The following is a 19,454-nucleotide window of genomic DNA, read 5'->3' as shown; positions in this document are numbered from 1 at the left end:
GAAGGAAGAGAATTTACCTTATTCACTGATCATGCACCCCTAGAATGGCTAGCGCGAAATAAGGGAAACAACAATAGAGTGTTAAGGTGGTTCCTGGCATTGCAACCCTACAGATTCCGCACACAACACCGAAAAGGGTCTGAGCAAGGGAACGTCGACTTTCTGTCCAGATATCCTCAAGGGAGAAACCCTAGTATCAAGACAGCAAGGGAAAGGGGATGTGAGAAGGGACCCGGCGGACCTCACCATGTGGACGGATTACGTGGCCCAGACTCCCCTTCACGATGAGAACTGACGTCAAGGGGAGGAGCGACAGAGGAAGGACCTGTAAAAACCGACGCCAACCAGGAAGAAGGGTCGCAGAACGTCGAGTGGGCGGACCTTGGGACGGACCACGCAGAAGACGCCGAATCTCGGAGCCGGGTGCCGGAGCTGAACGCCGAGAGTCAAGACAGCGTTCCTGAGCGTGAGGAGGAGGCGGGGGAGACCGTAGACCGCTGGACAGAGGAGTGGTGGTGTCCCCCGGAGGAGGCTGGAGAGCGGGCGGTGACTCAGGAGAGTTATGGCGGGGCCGGTGAGTGAAACCGGACCTGGGTGTTGTGAGTTGTTTGTTGTTGCGGGAGGAGGGTGGCACGGTGTGATATTGTGGGAGGTGGGTGGAACTGGGTAAAACGGGGAGAAATTCTGGGACCGCATGCTCGCACTGTATAGGCACTAATTGGGACACCTTGGTTTATGGAAGTAATAATCCTGCGCTGTCATCTGCCCCCATCTACCTTTTATACCTCGACCTCACTTCATGCACAGATCCTATTCATAACCTACCCCCCCACCAACTTTCCGATCTACTAAGCACAGAGCCTATTCTTAACCTACCCCCCCTTCACCAAACATTCCTATCTACTAAGCACCACCGGGTGTAGGAAAAGGGTTTATACCGGACAGACGAACTGACAGGCTCCTTTTTCCTTTCCTCTCGGTGCCCTCCGGGTAAACCACCGCCACGGAGTCCACATCGCCCCAGGACCTTCATCTTCAGGCTGAAGAAGGAGAAACAACGCTGAGTGCCACGGCCAAACCTGAAGAGACATTTGCTGAGGGAGGAACATTAGAGCCTGTTGTTAAACCCAAGACTGTGACATCTGATAATAAAGGCGCTGTTCGACAATATATTCAGCCTCCGCGTCTGTATATCCGACCTGCCCTCCCACACTCCTCTTACGGGGTAATCCAATGCTGCCAGAGGTATTTCAGGATTTGGTGCATAGACGGTGGTCAAGCTATGGCATAGAGCGACTGGGCCACCTGTTTGACCATAATGGTTTTCGGTTATTTGAAAGTCTGCATCTTGCATTTGACATTCTGCACCAGTTGTTCTTTAAATACCTTCACATTATGGATTTTTTTATGAGACATCAGGCACTTTTAACGGTCTAAAGCTCCAGAGTATGGGAATGTTTGTATGGGCAGAATTAGAGATTGGCGATCCGTATGATGCATCGATGTCCGGGTCAGTTTAGAACGAATGGGTGTGATAAACTGGCAGCAAAATGGAGCGATACCATGGGGATAAATGTCACCTCTGAGGTAATCGAGACTGTGTTGGATACTATAAACAGAACAATACATTCTGGGCCCCTAATTGTGAACTCCCCATTCCGGAAAGGCTGATCTCAGCCTGCATACTAATATGGATGGCCGTGTCTACCAGACACCGCCACCATATTAAACCCTTTTCCGCCCAGTCGACTCATCGACCGGCTGGAAATGCAGAGGACAGTCTTCCTGTCCGCCGCGGTACCCCTCGCCATACTGATATGGCAGGAGGTAATTAGCATGCAGGAGGTGTAGTATGGCGGGCAGATCGCAACCACCTTTTGGGCGGTGGCGATCCGCCCGCCATACTAATGGACCCCTAGGTGTTGATTATGTTTTAACACTGGCTAAAATTATGCTGGGCTATAAGGAGGTTAGCCGTGGACATAGATGAATAATTACAGTTATGTTGGTGGCGGCTCGGGTTTGGATATCACCTAAGCCTCCCTCAGTAATGGGATGGTGGGCAATTGTGAGAGAAACTTGCGAAAGGGAGAAGGCCTTGCTCGAGCAAGAAGAATTCGGTCCCTGAAAAACATTTGACTCTATATGATGCTGTATTGAAGATTTCTAGAGTAGTAGAGCAATTTGTGGCATCTTTCTAGAATATAGGAAGGTGGATACTAAGGGGGTCATTAGGATGAGGGGGCGGACTTAGTCCGCCCGCCATCCTATCGGAATTTGGGACTGCCCACCATAAGGGCGGGGTTCCCGTAGGGGGTATTAGGATGAGTCCGCCACAGTGGCGGGCGCATCCTGCATTTATAACATTGTGGTGGGCGGTGCTCTCTGCACCGCCTGCCACAATTCTATAAATGCATGTATGCATTTGCATACACAAAGCGACAGGCACCGTGCGGTGCCTACCGCATTGTATATGCCAATGCAGGGGGATACCCCAGGTACCCCCCCCGTGTGCACCCCCCACCCCTCCTTCACTTTGGGGGCCCACAGTGGGCCCCCAAAGTGAAGACCGCATGCCTTTCCGTGGCGGCACTGCCGCCACGGAAAGGCATCTGTCTCGTCCCATCGTAATATGGCTGGCGGTGTCTGATAGACACCGCCACCATATTAAACCTTTTCCGCCCCGGCCGCAAGGCGACCGGGGCGGAAAAGAGGCGGACGGTCTTTCCGTCCTCCGCGGTCCAACCGCCATACTCATATGGCGGGGGGATTCAGGAGAGGATGGCGGGGGCAATCCGCCCGCCATCCTAATGGGCCCCTAAGATTTAATGACTAATTTGGGGCGGGTGGGAAAGGAGTTGGAAGAATATATTTGTATTCTTCTTCTTAGCGAGGATATATTATGATATATACTGTGTGGCTGCCCTCTAGACTTAGAAGGGATAGTTATGTTTATTTATTCATTTTATTTTCTGTAAGGATCTGGATATGAACTAGCATGTATTACTACTACTATGTTATGATATACTATGTAATAATGAAGAACGCATTGGTGTTTCCCTTTTTGACAAAAAAAAGAAAATTAAAAAAAGAAAAAAGCTAACTACCAGTCCTACCTTTTTTATTTTTTTATTTTTTATTTATTACAGATTTGTAGAGCGCATGGTTGCCCGTGAGCGTCCCAGCGCTAGTGCAGAAGAAGAAGAGAGGGAGGGGGGAACTTAAGGAAACAGCCATGTCTTGAGAAGTTTCCGAAAGGGAAGGATGTCAGGTTGGGCTTGAATGTTCAGTGGGAGGGAGTTCCACAGTTTGGAAGCATTGTAGGCGAAACGACGGCCCCCTGAGCGAGCTTTCTTGATCCTGGGTATGGAAGTGAGGTGGAGGTGGGAAGATCGGAGTGTTCTATTGGTTGTGTGTGGAGTGATGAGATCCTTCAATATAGGAGGGGCCTTATTGTGCAAGATTTTATGGGTGGTGCATAGAGCCTTGAAGTGAACTCTTTCTTGAATCGGTAGCCAGTGAAGGGACCTGAGGGAGGATTTGGCCGAGCAGTAATTGCTCGTTCCCGTAAGAAGGCGTGCAGCCGTGTTTTGAACTACTTGGAGTTGTGAAATCACCTTTGTAGGGGCTCCAAGGTACAGAGCGTTCCCATAGTCCAGGCGGGACAATATTAATCCCTGTATCAGGAGTTTTTGGGACTCAGGGGGGAGCAGCGGAAGAATTTTCCTGGAGGTCCGTAGGAGGCCATGGCAAATACCCGCGGTTTTCCGTGATTGGGTGGAGAAGGTGAGTCTTTCATCTAGCCAGATCCCCAGACTTTTGATGGCACATTTGGGAATAGGGGGGGGGACCCATACATGGGGGCCAGAGGGACTTTGGGCGAAAATGAAGTTTATTGCCCAGAACCATAACCTCGGTTTTTCCACCGTTCAACCTCAAGTGGGATCCATCCATCCACTTGGTGATTTCTCAGAGACATGTGTGGAGATCAGGGGAGGAGTGGTTGGGTTGGTTAAGGGATACTACCATCTGGGTGTCGTCGGCGTAGGTGAGCAGCTTGATCCCAAATGGAGCGACAATCTTCTCCAGGGGGGACATATAAACATTAAAAAGGGTCGGGCTAAGCGACGAACCCTGGGGGACCCCACAATGAATTGGTAGGCTGTTGGAAAGTAGGTCCCCGTCCGCCACCTGGAAAGATCTATTGCTCAAAAAGGAGTCAAGCCACGACAAGGCAACCCCAGCGATACCCAGGTCGTTAAGTCCACGGATCAGCAGAGAGTGGTTGACGGTGTTGAATGCCGCGCTGAGGTCTAGGAGGATCACTGCCACTGATCCTCCTTCATCCATGATCTTTCTGGCTTCCTCGACCACCGCCACCATAGCGGTCTCCGTACTTTGGCCTGACCTAAAGCCTGTCTGGGAGGGTCTAAGTAGGTTGTTTATCTCTAGATAGTTGGAGATCTGTTGGTTGATTATTTTTTCAGCAATTTTACTGACACCCGGCAGAAGGGAGATCGGGCGGTAATTATTTAGTTCAAGGGGGTCCAGCTTTGTTTTTTTAATCAGAGCTTTAACAATTGCCCTTTTCCAGCTAGGTGGGACTGTTCCATGGGAGAGGGACAGATTGATGAGGTCGACCAAGTGAGGCAAAATGGTCAAGGAAACTGATTTAAGAATGTTGAAAGGGGCAGGGTCCAATGGAGAACCACTTTTGATTGACTGGAGGACAGGCAGGAGTTTGTCTGCTGTTGTCAGGGGAACCGGTCTAATTTGGGTTTTTGTTCTTGGGGTGGGACTTCAGCCTGTTCACGCAGTACAATAGTCTGTGGAGGGAGCGATGGAAGAGATATCAGAATATTTTTGATCTTAGTGTCAAAAAATTCAGCCAATTCATTACAACGGCTGACCGAAGGCTCCACTAGGGTGAAGGAGTCGGGAATTTTTAAAAGGGTTTTAACAATATTGAACGTCTCCCTCGAGGAGTTCGCCGATGCCTTGATTTTTTCGTCAAAGTAAGAGGATTGAGCAGATTTAAGGGTTTTTTCATAAGTAAGCATCAGGCGCTTGTATTCTAGCTTCTTTACCAAGTCAAAGTCCTTTCTCCACGCCCTTTCAGCTTTTTTACAAAGCTTTTTTTGAAGGCGTACTTCTGATTTATACCAGGGCGACGAAGTTTTTTTACGGGGTTTACAGGTGGATCTTTTCGGGAGGACAACGTCCAGGGTGTCCCTTTTCCAGAGTGAGAACTCGAAGTCGGCCGATATAGGATCTGATCCACCCCTTGGGGTGTTCCGCTCCAGGTGGTGCTTCCAGATTTCTGGGTTGAGCTTGGCCCACGGGCGTGTAGGTCGGCTCGACGGAGGTATAAGGCGCTGGGGGCTTGTAATCTGCCATTTAAATGTGACTACATAGTGGTCTGACCAGGGTATTGGAGAAGGGGGGGAGATTGAAAGGTCCGGAACGTTGGAGAAGATAGGATCTAGGAGATGTCCCAGCCTATGGGGGTTTCTAGCTGGAGGTGAAAGGATGCCAAATCTAAAGCAAGGTCCGAGGCCAACTTATCTTCATTCTTATTAAAATGTAAATTTAAGTCTCCTAGGATTATGAAATTGGAGTAGGTGGTGGCCATCGTAGAGGAGTCTTCCACTAATGAGCTGCAGAATTGACCTGCGGCTCCCGGGGGGCGATAAATAAGAAGGCCTGATAGGGATTTGCATGGAGACACCTGAATTGTGAATAGAGTATTTTCACAGTCTGACAGGGGACTGCCTTGGAGCCGACATGAAAGGTGCTCCCTATAAATGATGGCAATTCCCCCTCCCTTGCCCTTAGGGCGGTCTAGATGTTGTATGAGGAAACCAGGTGGGAGAGACCTAACGATGTCCGGGTCGGTTGAAGGTCCTAACCAGGTTTCCGTCAAAAAGAGAACCTTCAACTGGAGATCCTCTAACATGCTATAGATTTCTTCGGCATGTTTAGGGAGTGATCGGCAATTCAGTAAGGCCATATGCATGCCCATGGAGGTGGAGGAGCTAGGAACATTGGTGGTGAGTTTAAAAGAACAGTTATGACAGTGTTTAACAGAACCATTCACCAGGATAGAGTGGAGACAAGGTGGGGGGATCCTCGGTCTCATGAGGAGTAGAGCTTCATTAGAATACGAGAGGGGGTCCTGGGGAGTGACTTCCAAAGAGCTAGGCTCTAGGCTTGGTCGAGCGCGACCTCCGGCGTGCCAACGGCGCGTCCGCTGCGCGTACGAGTTGGGGGAGGCATTTAGTAGTGGGAGGGCCCAAATCGCCCTCACCACTAGACCGCCGAGCAAAATTACCCCAAAGATGGCGCTCGTGATCCTGAGCCCGCGTCCTAGGAGCCCTAAATCGGCAGCCTAAGGACGTGTGGGCCCTCGGGAAGGAAGTGGAAAGGTAAGGGTTTGTTTTGGAAGGTCGTGCACATTAAAATGCGATATTACGCTAAACAAACAATTTCCCACAATAAAGTTAAAACGGGTAGAGAATTCCCCGAGTTTTAAAAACAGTTCTAAAATATCGCCCCTGACTCCCGGCTGTGCCTCAAGAGTCACGCTTCTAACTTCTAGCACTGGGTTGTCAGCTCTACTCGGTCCTATATGTAGTGGGAGGGCCTAAATCGCCCTCACCACTAGACCGCCGAGCAAAATTACCCCAAAGATGGCGCTTGTGATCCTGAGCCCGCGTCCTAGGAGCCCTAAATCGGCAGCCTAAGGACGTGTGGGCCCTCGGGAAGGAAGTGGAAAGGTAAGGGTTTGTTTGGAAGGTCGTGCACATTAAAATGCGAAATTACGCTAAACAAACAATTTCCCACAATAAAGTTAAAAACGGGTAGAGAATTCCCCGAGTTTTAAAAACAGTTCTAAAATATCGCCCCTGACTCCCGGCTGTGCCTCAAGAGTCACGCTTCTAACTTCTAGCACCTTACATTCCTTTTAGAATGGTACAAGTACCTAATACTTAACCATTTAGCTTCACTGAGCCAAAGACTCAGAATCATTCCTCTTCGATGCATTTTATTACATACAAATATCAAACTCATTAGAACATTATTCTTACAATCAATAGACAAATTCATTTTATCACACATACATTGTACAAACAAATCTTACAATCATGTTTCATTATGATTGAATATGAATAAATAAAGACATCCTCCTACCCCACAAGACAAATAATAAAATATAACAAAGCAGTCATCCAGCAAATTTCAACCGCATGCACACCACACAGCGCAACTCAATACAAAACGCCTCAAATCACTAACAAGTAGTCACAGATATTGGTTGACTACAACCATGCATTGCGTCTCATTTACCTATTTCTTTGACATGAGCTGTATTTCATTTATTCATCTCACTATTAGTCTACTCCTTATCTTTGTTTCTATATTAATTTCATTCATAAATATCACTTTTCATCTTTGTCGACGCCCGGTTTTGTTCACAGTGGTCCCCTGACTGTTCACGTTCATCAGGACACCAGTGTTCTATTTAATCTTCTGCAACGTACTTAAATTCTTTTTTCTCTGCACACAACATTATTTTTTTTTAAAGAAAAAACATTTAGTCACTTTGGAGTTAGTGATACCCCTAATTGCCTATGTTTTGTGAATCTTGAAACGTCACTTTTGACCACCTAGTGAACCTAGTTTTTCATCTCACAGATCACACTTTCAAATTTACTAAATCTCACATCATGTTTGGATGTCCTCTGGGTTGTTATTCCAAATTGTTTTAGCTACATAGTAAAACATTACTCAATAGCTACTCTGTACATTTTCTATCGAATGCACAAAAGAATATGCACAAAAGAATATGAGTCTGAGAACAATTACTGGCTTCACTGTTCCTCCTAAATAAACTCAATTAACTCAAACTTTGTGAGGCCTATTGGACACCATGTTCTGAAAACAGTGTAACATCGTTGTAGACATCAGAAGGCTGTTTACTTTGTTCAGTGGCAGGGCAACGATAGGAAACGCCATTCAATACTTAAGGTGGTAAGGGTAGGTCTCTGAATTCTATATGTATATGTAATTTCACAAAGAAGAGTTAATTCAGTGTTGCAATACTACTGCTGGAGTTGTGCCAGGGGACACCATAAATATCCTTAGGGATCAACAGTCAGTGTTGCTGCCTGTGACAGCCCTTCAAATTGACGACCCTTTAGAGCCACACATAAAAAAGGCAAGTTAGCTTTACAGGACCAACTCAATAAGTGCCCGGATGGTGCAGCCGCCACAAACAGGCACAGTCTTTTGTTCATCCAGGCACCCATCCTGCTGGAAATGGCAGCGCTCACTACCTACATTCCTCAACTCTTACTGAATACAGCTGCTGGTATGCAAAATTCTAGGGCTGACTTTGGTTCCCTGACTGATGTGGGTTTATAAGTATTCTGTGTGGAACAGAAATAAAATACTACTATTGCTGCACTTGTTCAGTAACAGACTCATAACTTGTCGTACCTGCGATTCTGATTTACAGCAAAGCTTGAAAACTGTCATCCACAGGAAACTGAGTGACTCATGATTTTTGCATTCTCTGCCCATTTCTGTCCCATTGAACGCTGACCAAAAAATCGTTTTCCAATGCTGTGAGTCATGATGCAAGTGGAGAATGACTTTCTTCACATTCAGTGGCTACACGACTTTCTTTATAGATGCAAATCTATTGTATTTTTATATCCTTGTAAAATTGCAGTACTTTTATTTCTTTATGATGCTTTTAATAGTCCCATTTCATGACTACTAGAGGTTTTTTTGAGTACATTGTTATTATTTGTGCTTCTTTTACTGTGATCCAAAAAGTTAACAAATCATCTCATAAAGCTGTTCATTTACCAATATGAAGTACCAACATCAGTGCAGTAGAGTTGAGCTTTAAAAACTAAATTAAGAGTAGACTCTACCCATGATTTACCTACAACACAAATTCACCAATAATGCAACAATTACTTCGTCACGAATAATATGCTTTTTTACAATGCATGGATGTATATTTGAGCTGTAAAGATATGTGTAGAATATCATGAGACAGAATTAATCAGGCTATTTATTTTCAGACCATGGAGGATTTGTGAATGCTTGGAATTAACCAAGGTTGGTGTGTTCCACAAATTCATTAGATGTGTGCATATGCCACACATGGCGATGTTTCTTAAGTACATGATTTATTCAGGATATGGACATATGTGTGAGCAAGGAATAGTGCAACACACAACATTAAGGAAATATCATTTGCATGTCGCAGTAGAAAAGTGACAGATGGTTACCTCCATTTTACAACCTCTATCGCATATGGCATAAGGATTACCCATTACCCTCAAGTTACTCATGTTAAACCCCACCAGACCACGACCTTCAGACAAAAGCTCTGCCCAAGTATTATATTCAGAAGTATGCCTCATTCATTGTCAGGTCCTGTAAACTTAAGCCACATCTTTCCCTGCACTCACTTGAACAACACGTGACCAGTTGAGCACATCTACAGTACTTGATGGATTGAAGCTGCAAATGGCAAGACCAACTCCTTCAGAGAGCCTGAGCATGAAATGCAATAAGAGTTGATAGCTGGGCATTAAGCCTATGCACTGCAGTCTCCCAAGTACTGGACACTGTCCGCATTGTCACATTGGCACACTTATCTCCCTGGCATGTCAATATTAAGTCATTACTGAATGGACAACGTCTTATGGCAGCTTTTAACTCATTTTGTTTTTCTTCTAAGTTAGACAATGTGCATCTTCACACTTGCAACATCCCTGAGTAGTTCCACTGCTTTCTGCCATTTCTTCCTTAGGTGGACACATTCTTATTTTCAGAGCCCAGCATATCCACCTACCGGTTACATGTGATACCAAAGCTGTTCTGTCAGAGCTCTCCTCATCTCTGTGAAAATAAATGAAGACATTTTCATGCTGAGAATAAATGTGCTCCAGAATGGAGCTCTTTGATGCTTAGATATTTATCTACCCTAAGTAAAATTCAATGAAGAATGCAAAAAGTGATGGATGGAATGCTTGGCATAGCTTGGTTTAAGTGGCACATGGTGAACATGGCCCTAGTATGGGCATACCTGTCCCACTTAGGGAATTGCACTGAAATCTACCAAAAATTGATAGATGGAATGCTTGAATTACCCTCAGCCACTGGTATTTACTTGGGCCACATCCCAGACCATAATTATTTTGCACATACCTTCTCAGATTAGACCCAGCCAAATGCAAATCAGTATTGGTCCTTCCCCAGTAGGAACACACCATCCCTAACTGGCAAGGTTGGTCCTCCCTGAACTGGAACACAAGCAATTCAAGACTGGTTTTGACCCACTTGGGCCTATTTAGTACACTGCAACTTAGTTCAAGTGGCACAGGACCAACTTCTGGGCATTCCAGAAAGCTACAGATAGCTGACAAGAAGACAGAATTCTGAATTCGGCATGAGATAATTGGTGTAGATCACTCAAGGATTTCTGAAAGAAACTTTGGCCCCCATTAGGATGGGAGGCGGATCGCCCCCGGCGGGCCGGCGGTGGCGATCCGCCCGCTATCCATGCAAAAATGACCCCCCGCCATATTACAATGGCTGGGGGGTCCGCGGCGGACAGAATGACCGTCCGATGCTTTTCCGCCCAGTCGACATGTCGACCGGGCGGAAAAGGGTTCTACATGGTGGTGGTGTCTAAAAGACACCGTCAGCCATATTAGAATGTCATGCAGAGTCTGCTTGAGGGTCCGTTGCGGGCCCCCAGGGACTCCGGGGGTGGGGATGCACATTGGGGGTACCTATGGTACCCCCCTGCAGTTCCATGCACAACATGGAAGGCCCCTCGCGGTGCCTGCCATGTTGTGCATGGAAGTGCACAACATGCCTTCCTGGCATTGTGGTGGGCGGTGCTGAGTGCACCGCCCGCCACAATGTTAGGAATGCAGGATGCGCCAACCACTGTGGTAGGCGCATCCTAATGGCACCCACAGGACCCCCGCCCTTATGGCGGGAGACCCTTTGTACGACGGGATCCTAATGGGCCCCTAAATGTTTAATTAGTCACTTTTTTTAAAGAAGGCAGATCCACAAAAAACAATGAAAAATCTAATGTATGGAAATTAGGAGGGAATGAAAGCTATGTATTTTAAATGGCTCAAGATTTTGGGTTTAAGTATAGGAATCATTTGTACAACTCTGAAGTCTCGACTACCTACAAAGAGAGGTTTTCTTTGGATGTTTTTCACAAGGATTTCTTTGCAGACCCTTATTTACAAGAGGATGCTAACAAATAGAGAAATACAAAAGAAAATAGTATGTGTCCTACCAATATGCGTTTCAACCCTTCTCTCAATTAAAATGTTATTACACAAAAGTGAGTGGGACTATCACTTGGGACAGTAAAGGTTACATTTTGGGATGTGTGCAGCTGAGGTACCTGGACCTGGTAATGGTGAGCACCCAAGAAAACCTACCAACCCAAGACATTTCGGAAAATGAAATATCACAGTGAGTCTAATGTGGTGAGTCATGCATGGATGCCTCCACGTTTTCTTACCCAGAACAGCGCACAAATGTTAAACCTTTGTCACATTTCTGTGATGGACGGTTAAAGAATTTGTGGGGAACAATAGAAGTTTCACCGCCGAGTGTTTCCACACTACTACTAACAAAACAGTATTCCATGTGTGGGTTCAGCTACCACAATGGTCAGAAGCAGGACAAAACTCTGACTTTGTGAAGACAATGTACTGTTAAAAGTGGTTTTCAAATAGTCAAAGTGCTAGTCTATTCTTTTTTTGTGCAACTGGTCCATCCACACTTATGGGGAACCATTCTTAATAGGATGAAGTGTGGGGACATTGGACAATAGAACGGATTTCATGCGATTGGACACGGGGAAGCAAGATGGCGGCTGCTACTGTAGCCGTGTGAGGAGCTGTGCCGTTCGCCGCCTGATGTCCGTCCCGACCCGGCTCTAACCGGCGTTGTTCCCCGCTGCCCCGTAGCCGCTGCAGGTGATAGGACTTACCTGGTACCTGGGGTGAGCTCCGTTGGCCACGGCGGTGATTCCTTTGACTTGGTGTTTGCCAGGAGTGAGACCGGGAGTGAGACCGGCGTGTGAGGTGCTTCCGCGCCGCTTCTACGCTTCTGCCACTTGGAGGGTGCGGCGGCTGGTGCTATTGCAGGCTACGAGCGGAGTCTTTCAGCGGCGTTTTCTTTGTGCACCGCTGCTGCTGCTACGGAGGCTGGGGCTGGTGTGGCGTGGAGCTTGCTTGCGGTGAGTGGAGACGCGATTTGCGGCGTCTCTGCAGGAGAGGCTAGAGACACATGCAAGTCCCGATGGACTGAGATAACCGTTTATTGTGCCTCTTTGATGTAACATTGGATTGCTCTAGGGATTGTTAAAAACTCAAAACTTTTGGGCATCGCGTTCAGCTCGAGTGAGGAACTGCTGACAAGAATAACTAATGCTGAGCCCGAAACAATAGGATGTGGCAGGTTATATTCATTTATCTGTAGGTAAAGCTGCAACACTTAAATAAATAAAAGAGCGTGGCGAGAACAGATAAAAGGGAGCCAAAAGTAAAGAAGATTGAAGTCTGTATGTCTCAATTGAATCGAATAATAAGTGAAATAATAAGATTAAGTTTTTGAGACTTATTGAAACCGCTACAAGATCATAGATTGTCACAGATTGCTCTTCCAGTCAGCCACATAAAGTCATGGCTCCCAAAGGCAAAGGGGCTAAAAAAAACGCTATCAATTTAGCTAATCCTGTTAATACCACTCCAGGAGTTGCAGAAAGAACAGCAGCTATATTAGCTACATCAAAGACAATACCAGAATCAGAAAATCGGGCTTTTCAGGCAAATGGGGGGACCAAAGAACCTATAATACCCGATTTATTTAGGAAAAACAATCTACTAATTCTTCTAAAAACAGTACGAGTGAGCAGACCTCTTCCAAAGCCCTACCTGGTGCTATTCCAAAAAATCATGACGCAATTCATTCAGCCAAAAATCCTGTAAATGAGGCAGTGATAACAGTTGAGGAAGCAGCTGGAGCAGGAGCAGGGGCGATAGACGAGGCATTAACTCAACTTTGTCATCCCGCAGAAGAAGTTAGAGTCTCGCCCAGGGCGAGTGAACAACACGATGCAGACTCTATTGAATCAGGGGGCCAATTTTTCTCCATGTCGGATGTGTCGTTAACATCGGAAGGAGATCTTGATGAGGAGCTATTTAGTGACGGTCATCTAGTTGCAAAAGATTGGGCTGATGATCATATTGACGGTTCAGAAGAAGACCCCCTTGGCTCAGACTTTTTATCGAAAGAAGGAGCCCCTAATACTGTTCGCAGGGTCATAGAAGCTAAAATGGGTGAAAACGTTGGCTCTATAAGTCAACCGCAATGGGAAGGGGCTGGCTCGGATGCTGGTATTGATCTTGAATCCTTGGAATTACTGGAGGGAGATGAAGAGGTTACATTGAGGTCTATTTATAAACTACAAACATCAATGTACAGATTGATCATGACTCATAGAGAGGAAACTAAAGCAGAGGGACTTCGTACTCAAGGAGCGGTGCGTAAGCTCCAGAATGTTGTTCGACGGCTGGCCAAATCAAATACAGATACTAATTTAAGGGTACAGGAGACCGAGACTCGCTTATCCGCAATAGAGGATGAACTAACTTTACAAAAAACCTCAATTAAAGATCTTGACAGCACTAGACAAGATCTCGATTGGAAGTTAACTGATTTGGAAAATCGCGCAAGGCGTAACAACCTACGTATACTGGGAGTGGCAGAAAAATCAGAGGGAAAGGATGTTCGACGATTTGTTGTTGAGATGCTCTCAGATGCTTTTCAGGATCTTAAAGGATGGGACTGGGATAAAGAAGTTTTACGAGCTCATCGCTTTCCTTTTAATCTAAAACATGGTCAGGAGGGGGGAAGTAAAAATCCAAGAGCCATTCTTATATGTTTACAGAATTATTTACTTCGTGAAACTCTATATGATTTGGCTAGGCCATCCAAAACTAGAAAGGGTTTGGGGCACGAATTTTTTGTCCGACCAGATTTTTGTTTTGCAACAGTCCAACAACGCTGGAGACTTAAACAGTTAACGGCACCAATACAAGCCAAGGGGGGACAAGCCTTTCTTTTAAATCCGGCTAAGCTTAAGGTTGTGCATAAGGAGAGAACTATGTATTTTGTATCGGAGATCAAAGCGCAACAATTTCTAGAAACTATGTAATAGTGATTACTAGATAGAGATGAAGGATAATATCTGTATTTAGCTTGAGTGGGTGACCCCTCTAGCTTTGTTTATCTTCTTGTTTTTTGTTTTTGCTGGTGCTAGAGGTATATTATTTAAGGGATTGGGTTGGCCCAGGTGGAACAAACAGCCCATACTCACTTACCATCAATGAGGGCATTAGCCCTTATGCTTCTGGTGGGGGGGTGCTGGGGAGAGGGTGGGTCTAGCTGGGTGGGTTGTGGGTGGGAATTTTTTTTTTTATTTGGGGTGCAAGGACATACAGCAGAAAAATGTTTTCATTCTAAGGCTATGATTTTTCTATGGCAGGTGTCAAATTTTGTAATTTCCTGTTATTATATGTTTTACTTTGCTAAATTACTAAAAGAATATAATGACTAAGCTGTCGATATGCTCTATCAATGTCTGTGGGCTAAATGATAAAAGAAAAAGGGGAATAATGGCTCAGATGCTAAAAACTATGCGGCTGGACGTAGTTTGTATACAAGAGACTCACATTGCTTGGTCTAATAGAGGGTGGCTAAAAGACCTTGGAATGGAAGTGGTAGGATGCTCTCGCCAGAGTTCTACAATAAGAGGGGTTGTAATTCTTAAGAGACTTGGATTGGGGGAAATTAAAAAAGTCAAAGAAGATTTATTGGGTCGATGTGTCATTGCTGAACTTAAATTTGGAGGATTGACTGTCACTATCTGCTCACTATATGCATCAGTAATTGACGATCCCACTGCTCTTATTTATCTAAGTGTGGAGTTAGCTCAATGGTCATCCAACATTGTATTATGCGGAGACTTTAATTTACATATGGAGGAAACATTTGACATCTATGGCAGTACCCCATATAAAGGTAGAAAGAAGAAGGTATTTGGGGCACTTAAAGAGATAATTCAAGAATATAGAATGCTAGATATAGGGTACGAGAAAAAGGGGGGAATGTTTGGATATACTTTCTTTTCTGCCCCGCACCAAAAGCCTTTTAGATTGGACTACTTTTTTGTATCCAAGTGCTTATACAATGAACTCACTCAAGTGGAATATGGGGTACTACCGAAAATTATTTCGGATCACAATCCTATTATTTTTAAATTTGAATTAATCACTTCATTTACCCCTCGAGTATGGTCATTCGACCGCAAATTATTGTATGATTTATCCTATGTTGACCACATGAATATTTGGATCCCCGAATTTTTTTCTAATAATAAAGGCACTGCACCTTTTGAAATAGTTTGGGATGCTTTTAAATGTGGGGTTCGGGGAGAAACATTGAGCTACTCAATAAGAAAACAAAAGGAGGTTAGAATCCGAGAAGAATTAGAAATGAAAAATCTAAGATTGTTAGAGATTCAGCTTATGCAGGCGTACAATAAAGGATTAGCTACTGAAAGCATTATAAAGGAGTTAACGACTCTCAAAGTTAAGGTTCATCAGGGGTACGCGACAAAGTTTGCTCAGCAAATCTCTGCCTTTAGGACAGAGGTTTACGAAGTTGGTGAGAATACTGGCAAACATTTGGCTAAGAGGGCTAGGCAGAAAGCGGCATTTGCTAGCATTGATAAAATAAATAATTTGACAGGGATAACTGTTAATAAAATAGAGGATATTCTCAAAGTATTTAGTGACTTTTATTTTAAACTGTATACTGAGGATGCAAGGTCAGATTGTTTAGACCAGACTACTCAGTTTATTGAATCAACTTTAAATGTCACTTTATCTAGCGAAGAGAAGGAGAAATTAGATTTACCATTTACTTGGGAGGAAATTGAACTTTCTTTAATGTCTCTAGCCTCAGGAAAAGCAGCTGGTCCTGATGCTATCCCTTTAGAGTTCTTTAAACAGTTTCGGAGTATTTTAAAAATAGAACTAGTGGAGCTATGTCTGAGAGCTCAACAAGGTATTGCCCCTCAATCATGGCATGACTCAATAATTACTGTGTTTCTCAAAAAAGGCAAGCCTCCGTTATCACCCTCATCTTTTCGTCCCATATCACTCATAAATGCCGATAGTAATTTTTTTTCTAAAATCCTAGCTCTAAGGCTATCTAACATCATTTCTCCCCTAGTTTTTATTTATCAACATGGCTTTATCCCTGCTAGAGACACTGCTGATCACATTCGACGGGTGATTTCGTTCCTGGATTGGTCCCAGGCAACTCGGTCTAAAGTTGGACTAATATTTCTAGATGCTGAAAAAGCTTTTGACCGGGTTGCCTGGGACTATATGTGGGAAATTTTATCTAGGAAGGGATTAGGCCCTGGAATTATAAAAGCTTTAAAAACTCTGTATATTGCTCCTAAAGCTTGTATCCGAATTAATGGACATATCTCCCCTCCTTTTTTAGTGACCAGGGGCACTCGACAAGGATGTCCCTGTTCTCCCTTACTTTTTGCTTTTTATATTGACCCTTTAATCAACCGTTTTTTTTTTGGAACAAAAAATTAAACCTATTTATTTAGCCAATATTAATTACCGAGTCTTAGCTTACGCTGACGATATAGTCATAACCACCACTGATGTTCATACAGCTTTACTAGCGGTTGATGACCTTGCTAAACAATTTGGGCTTTTCTCCGGCTACAAACTTAATCTGGAGAAAACACAAATTTTATGTGCAGGAGGCAACCCACCTCCAAATAACTCCACTACTTTAGAGGTCACATATTTAGGAATAAAGATTTCCCTCCCCATAGAGAAGATACCAGAACACAATATAAACCCCATAATAACCCAAATCAATGCTTCACTGCAGCGCTTGGATCATCTACATTTATCATTATATGGTAGACTTAACATCTTAAAAATGATGATCTTACCAAAAGTATTGTATATCTTCCGTACAATACCATTAGAATTTCAGTCGCACTGCTTTAAAAATCTAGAAAGAAGTACTTTTCGTTTTTTATGGGGTTATAAACGTCATAGGAAAGCATCAAAGAAAATGATACTCAATAATGAACAAGGTGGATGGAATGTTCCTTATTTTCTTTTTTATTATTTATCTGCTGCATTGCAATACATAAGTCCTTTAATTATGGGAGACAGGGTAGAAACTTTGAAATGTCAAACCCCTACAATCTACGAAATGATTATGGGCGAGCAAGTTAAAGGTAGCTTTTTGAGGCTTGTAGAGCCCAGCTATCATAAAAAAACAAAATACAAGATACTTAAGGCGGCTTTTGGAGTTTGGCAAAAAACTCGCAAACATATAAAATTATATAAACTAAATGCTTATACTCCCCTTATATCAAAGGGCCTTTTACCTGAATTTTTTTGCGATTTAACTATGCATAGATGGCAACAGAAAGGAATACGGTATCTGGGAGACTTATTTAGTAATGATCAATTTGTCTCATTTCAGGATTTAATTAACAAATTTTCTGTGGGAAGAAATGACTTTTTCAAATTTCTTCAACTCCGAAGCTTCCTACAGTATCAATCTTTAATTTCCCCAGTTAGAATGACGAAAATTTCATTACTAGAACTCCTGCAAAAAAAAAACCAGTATAGGTGCTATTTATTTAAGTTTAATTCAGGAATTTGGGGATGATTTAGGACAATGTCAGCAGAAATGGGTTAATACTCTAGGTATATCTGATGTGGATATTTTGTTATCGATTAAAATGGCTTCAGATTGCCTAATGACAGGGATGATGAAATCTCAACATTTTATGTGCATTCATAATTTATACTACACTCCAAACAAAGTTGCTAAGTGGAGTACAACGATAGGTACGAACTGCAGTCGCTGTGGGTTATATGCAGCTGATGAATTGCATATGTTTTTTTCTTGCCCCAAACTTTCTAGGTTGTTTCAACATGTTGAAAATTTTCTGGCTATTATTCTTAAGAGTGAGATTAAGATAACGGCGGAATTGGTGTTGTTGGGTATTGATCATACTGTTGTTAGGTCAACACCAATTTCTTATTTTTTATTCTTATGTATGGCTGCAGTTAGATCCTGCATTACTAAGGAATGGATCAGCTCGGATCCGCCAACATTTTTTATGTGGCGTGAAAAATTATTGTTTATGTATAATATTGAATCTGCTATATATAAGTTAAAGGGGGTTAAAAAAAGAATATTGGGGGAAAAAATTTGGGCACCAATTGCCGAATGGATTTAAACTTTTTATGTTGATTGAATCAGATTTATGTTATAACTTGTTATGTATTTTAAGAGGACATAGATTTACTCCAGTAATCATGTATTGCTGTATTTCCTTGCAATAAAACAATAAAATAAAAAAATAAAATAAAAAAAAGAACTTTTTTTGCTGTTTGGCAGACGTTCTTTAGTTTTCTGTCACAGAGAAGTGAAGAAATTGTGATTTTTCTCACCTATACTTTGACATCTGGATGAATTACTCTAGGTAGCACACAAGACACATATCCATTGATTCCCCAAGGTCTCTATTTTATTTTATTTTTGTTATTATTTTTGAGGTTTTTATAGCGCAAACTAGACCCGTGAGCATCACATCGTTATTCAAGAATTGCATATAGATCGATTACTGGAGCTATAACCATAGGAAACGGCTTTAAAAGAATTACATATAGATTGATGACATGAGCTATTATCATAGGACACAGCTTTACAAGAGTTACATGTGCATCGTTTATATCCTATACAGTAGGCCTAGCAGAAGTGGGAGAGAAAGGTCATACAATATAGAGTAGGAAGCAGGTACACAGGGCTCATTTACAGGATATTATTCAGGTAAGGAGTAAATCTAAATATAGTATAGGGTGGAGAAGATGTATCCGGAGGGGTTTAAGAATATTAAGATAGTATATTGCTAGTTTTCAGAAATCTCCAAAGAAGATCCCTGCTGTCTAGTAGGGGGATTCATGCTCAAACCCATTAAAGCCCACACATGTGGTACCCCCAAAATCATGATACCCAGGAAAAAAGATGCAAGTCAAGTCCTGCCAATGAGAAAAACTGGAAAAATTACTTTAGTTTGAGGCAAAACAGCTGACATTCTGACAAATATCACATTCAAAGCACTCTCGCATTCTCCCAGCCAGCACCGTATGGTGAAAGAGGTCTGGCACCCACCAATACTAACCTTGGGATGTGTAAATATTGAAAATATATGTTGTATTAGGTTTCCATATGGCCCAGAGGAGATACCTGCACCCAAATGAAAGGTGCCC

At 43.5% G+C, this 19,454-nt stretch overlaps 1 protein-coding gene across 1 annotated transcript in view; it reads right to left on the bottom strand.

The window, feature by feature from the left end:
• Nucleotides 1-19,454, bottom strand: part of CHSY3 (chondroitin sulfate synthase 3) — a 749,858-nt gene that overhangs the window by 687,466 nt on the left and 42,938 nt on the right. The window lies entirely within an intron of this gene.

The sequence above is a fragment of the Lissotriton helveticus genome, chromosome 2_1, assembly GCF_964261635.1.
Source record: "Lissotriton helveticus chromosome 2_1, aLisHel1.1, whole genome shotgun sequence".
NCBI classification, from domain to species: domain Eukaryota; kingdom Metazoa; phylum Chordata; class Amphibia; order Caudata; family Salamandridae; genus Lissotriton; species Lissotriton helveticus.
Note: the sequence above shows the minus strand (reverse complement) of the source record. Positions and strands in the feature narration are given on the sequence as shown.